Below are 5,067 nucleotides of genomic sequence, written 5' to 3' on the forward strand. Positions count from 1 at the left end.
GTCAGGTGCAGAACCTGTGTTTCTTTCATCTGAACGGTCTGATTGACATTCTGAAATCTTGCTGCTTTCTATTTTTAATTTTCTGCATTTAATTTTTTAGAATTAGAATTTTATTGTTATCATATCTCATTAACCCTTATTGCTAATTAAAAATTTAAGAAAAAAACTTTAAAAAAAGATCAAGGGTGATTATTCAAAAATAAAAAAAATAAAGAGGAAAAACCTAAAATTTCAAATTTCAAATTTCAGAATTCAAATTTCAAACTTCAACTCATAAAATTTTAAAAAAAAAATAAATAATTTGCTTGCTCACCTATTCAATGAAATTTAATGTCATGTCATAAAATATTAAAAAAAAATCTCTTGATTGTTGCATATAGTATAAGGCATCAGCATAAAATATTCTAAGGGCTGAACCCATTTAAAAAGATAAGGTTGTTAGATGTATGCCCTAGAAGCCAATTTGGCTGACACATTGTTGATTCTAGGAACATAATTTTGTACTTGACTGTTTATTATTGAATAAATAAAAGGCATCTTTTCATTCATATTATTTATGTGTCTATGAATCATCCAAAGAATTAAATATCTAGGGGCTTTTGATCTTCTTCCCGGGGTGCTAGCTCCCTTGCAAAGACTTCTTTTGATGGCTGATCTCCTCTCTTTCAATCAACCCTTGATTGTGCTTGAGAGGAGGAAGAAGAAGGATGAAGAAGAGGAAGAAGAAGAATCCCCACGCAGCCCTCTTTTCTTCCTTGCATTGGATGAAGGAAGGGAAGGGGAGGAGGACGCCAACTCTTGGATTTTTCTTCTCCCTTTGCTTGCGGCTGAACCAAGAGGAGATAGAGAGGAGGTGGCCACGACTTGAAGAGGAGAAAAGCTTCTGCAGCCTTCTTCTTTTTCCATGCGTTGGAGCCAAGGAAGAAGACCAAGAGGAGGGAGACGCCTCCTCTTCTTTTCCCTTTGCTGATGGCGGCTGAACCAAGGAGAGATGGAGAGGGGGTGGCCACGTGATGAAGAGGAGAAAGGTCCATCTAGGGCGCCGGCCCTAGTCCTCCTTTAATAAGGATGAAGGGCTCCTACAAGTTAGGAGCCCTTGACTACTTTCCAAGAGGGGGCGCCGGCCCCCTTTCTCTCTTCATGTCGCACCAACTAAGTGAAGAGGGGCTGATGCCCCTCTTACTTGGTTAACCCAATCCTCTTCCAAAAAGGATTAGGTGCCTCTCTCATGGTTTAATCCTAATCTAATTAGGATTAGCCAAATTTGGGTTCAATCTACGCTAGTCCTAATCCAATTAGGACTTGAATGAATCATGACTTAATTGAACTCTTCAATCCTAATCCAATTAGGAGTCATGTTGATTCATTAGATTAATAATTAATTTAGACTTAAGGAATCCTAATCCAATTAGGATTTGTTTAATTTTAGTCCTAATCCAATTAGGACTTTATTTGAATTCGAAGTCCTAATCCAATTAGGATTTCTAGGAATCCTACTCCAAGTAGGAATCCAATTTTAATTCAAAGTTCCTAATCTCATTAGGATTGTAGGAATCCTATTCCAAGTAGGAATCCCAGTCCTACTCCAACTAGGATTTCCAGTCCTAATCCAATTAGGACTCTAGGAATCCTACCCAAAGTAGGATTCTTGTTTCAAGTCCAATTAATTAATTCCCTTTCCTTCTTCAACTTCTTATCAATCAAATTGATTACTTGTGATTCCTAATCACGATTTCAACCATCGGATCGGTCAATACTTCTAGTGTGTGTGACCCCATAGGTTCTACTCTGACTGGTAGTGAGATATATTGTGATCTCTATCTCAATATCATTGAAAACTCCTTTCAATGGGTTGGAACGATTCCAACTCAACTCATTAGGGTTTATCGATCATCAAGATAATCCCTATGAATCCCACCATCCACCAGTGACACCTAGCAGCATGTAGTGGCTACCCAGTAGAATAGAAAGATGAACCTCTAGGTGCAGTTAACATGTGATACAGTCCTACTATCGTGGATCCCTACAGGACGGAGGTCATGGACAACTCGTCAAACCCCATCGTCTGTCATATGTCAAGATTTATTCGACTCGAGTTCGATAGTGGAAAACTCTTTCTCCACTTTATATTACTGCCCTGGCCAAGGTCTTAGAACTCAGTCTAACAAATCACATAGGATCTCTCCTCTTCTATCAAGGTCGATAGATTCCTTGTAGGTGCATACCCTACTCCTACAGTGAACCTACTGCAGCCAATCTACACTGCATGGACCCATATGGCTAGAGACCATGTATGTGTGCAGTCAAACTACAATAACCTCACTGTGAGTAGCCGAAGCACCGCAGGTCAAAGGACCAGTCACACTACTGCAACATCAAGCAAGTCACTGACGAGTGGATAGACATCCAAGTGACTTCTTGTCTTGGTCACGCTCAGTACCCTTGTTCTCTAACAAGCACCTGCACTATCACTTCAGTATCCCTACACTGTGGACTCAAGTCTCGTCCATCCAGAAGGAAAGTGATCTGTGCACTGATCGGATCGATCACCGTCCTCGTGATGATCCATTGATCAGGAGCATTTAGAAATTAATCACCAATGATACATGGCTCAAATTCTCAACTCTTGAAAATATGTATCATCATCTTATTAATTTCTTGGACGATTCATAGACACATAAACAATATGAATGATAAGATGCCTTTTATTTATTCAATAATAAATAGTCAAGTACTGATGACCCAAAGATTGATTCAAAGATTGATTTTGATGATCACAAAACCTTGAAGTATAAATACTAATGTTTGTGTTGCAAGGAGAAAGATATTTATTTTGCAAGGAACATAGCAAGTTGGAAGAATACAAGAAGGCCTCCAAAGTTCTCAAGAAAAGTTGGAAGAAAGCTACAATTCATTGGCCCAAGCTTAAAGTTCAAAGGATTCAAATTGGAGGAGTAAAATCAAAAGAAAAATTCAAAAGAACAGTCTTCGAGTCGACTCCAGTGGAATTCGAGTCGACTCCAGAGAAGTATGAGTCGACTCCGGAGAAGTATGAGTCGACTCCTAGGAGTCACAGGCAGAAAAGTCAGAGAGCAGTTTTCGGGTCTGAGATTCGAGTCGACTCCAGTGGAACGCGAGTCGACTCCGATGGTTGGTAGGTCGACTCCGAAGAAAGCAAGAGTCGACTCTCAGCGGAACACAAGGAAAAAGTCAGAGAGCATTTTTGGGACTCTGAGATTCGAGTCGACTCCCGCATTGCACGAGTCGACTCCGAGACTCCGCGACCATCAACAGACAGAAAACCAAGTTACTGCCTCTGAGATTCGAGTCGACTCCCAGACAGCTCGAGTCGACTCCAAGGCAGCGCTACACCAAGATGGCAGAAGGTTGTGTTTCACAAACTGAGAGCCGAGTCGACTCCAAGGAAGTTCGAGTCGACTCCAAGACTGGACGAGCCAAAAGACAGAGGATCGGGAGTTCGGGCTCTGAGATTCGAGTCGACTCCCAGGACAGTCGAGTCGACTCGAGAGGACAAAATTCAAAATTGGATCCACGGACTTCAGTGGATGAGCCGACTCCGAAATTGCCAAGTCAGCTCCAGAAGTTGGCGAGTCGACTCCAGGTTAAGACGAGTCGACTCCCAGTCGAGGCAAGCACATTAATTCAAATTTGGAACAGTGGCCGAGTCGTCTCCGGTAAAACACGAGCCGACTCCTGCAACAGGCGAGCCGACTCCTGATCGCGCGAGTCGACTCCGATCCCAACGGTAACATTGTCAGGAAATGCAGACTGTGTCCAACGGCTCTTTTTCTTGTCTCTAACGGCTATATTCTTGTTTCCACGCCATCTAAAGCTATAAAAACAAGAAGAGAGCTAGGGGAGAACTCATGGAAGTGGGAGAGATCATCTAGGAAAGAGATCTCAAAGAGATTACAAAGGAAATCTCCCATAAGCACAAAAGGGCCATCCAAAGCGAAATAGAGAGAAGAAGAGCATCCAAGAGAATCCCAAAGCTTCCTCTCCATCCGTGTGCTGCCTCAGTGATCCTCTACCTCGTGCCAAATCAGAAGAGGGTCAAGTAAAGAAGAAGCCGAGCTCCTCCATCTTCAAAACTCGTTTGAGGGCTTCTCTTTACTCTATTTGTTTATATTGTTATATTTGCTTGCTTAAGAAGCTTTGATTTGTCTTTATTCTTTGTTTTAATATCTTGTAACTTGATTCAATCAAGGGATTGAATCAAGGGGTTAAGGTTTGTTGGTGAGCCAAAGGGAAAACCAACGGTGTAAGGTTTGTTGGTGAGCCAAAGGGAAAACCAACGGAGATAGGTTTGTTGGTGAGCCAAAGGGGAAAACCAACGGAGATAGGTTTGTTGGTGAGCCGAGGGTAAAACCAACGTGTAAGGGTTTGATTGTGAGCCCGGGAAAACAATCGGGGTTGGTTCTAGTCGGTGAGCCTGGGAAAACCGACCGAGTTCGTTGTTATCTCGCAAAACAACAAGTTGGGTTGTGAGCTTGTAAAACAACCGGCTGTAATCTGTAGGATTATAGTGGAATTCCCAAGAGGTCTTGGGGAGTGGATGTAGGTGCTGGGGTGCACCGAACCACTATATGTTTATTGTGTTTGTGATGCTTTTTGTCATTGTCTAACTTGCTTACTTAGATATATTGCTTGCTTAACTCGTATCTACGCATCCCTTAGTTGCAAGCATACTCAATTTACTTAATCAAGTCCCATTTAATAAATCATACTGTTGCTAAGTTTAAATTCCACTGTGCATCTATATAACTTAGCATAGTTAATCAAAAAGTCTTAGAAGTAGTTTAAAAGTTTTAAAAGACCCAATTCACCCCCCCCTCTTGGGTTGTATCTACTGGGCAACAAGTGGTATCAGAGCAGGTGCTCAAATATTATTTGTAGTCTTAACCGACTAGAGCCAAAGATCATGACAACTCAAATAGATAGTTTTCTAGGAGAAGGACAATCAATTGATACACCTCCACTGTTTAATGGTATAAACTACCCACATTGGAAAATACGCATGCGCATTTTCATTCAATCACAAAACTA

General features: G+C 41.5%; 1 long non-coding RNA gene across 1 annotated transcript; it reads left to right on the forward strand.

Moving 5' to 3' along the window:
- The first annotated feature begins 2,735 nt into the window (after positions 1 to 2,735).
- LOC149753167 (uncharacterized) lies at positions 2,736 to 4,730 on the forward strand. The gene is made up of 2 exons (XR_016395941.1): positions 2,736 to 4,325; positions 4,365 to 4,730. It is a non-coding gene; the product is annotated as an uncharacterized LOC149753167 (long non-coding RNA).
- The last annotated feature ends 337 nt before the right edge of the window (positions 4,731 to 5,067 follow it).

This window comes from Phoenix dactylifera, chromosome 7, assembly GCF_051530095.1.
Source record: "Phoenix dactylifera cultivar Ajwa chromosome 7, Ajwa_hap1_PhDact_Kaust_v1.1, whole genome shotgun sequence".
Taxonomy (NCBI): domain Eukaryota; kingdom Viridiplantae; phylum Streptophyta; class Magnoliopsida; order Arecales; family Arecaceae; genus Phoenix; species Phoenix dactylifera.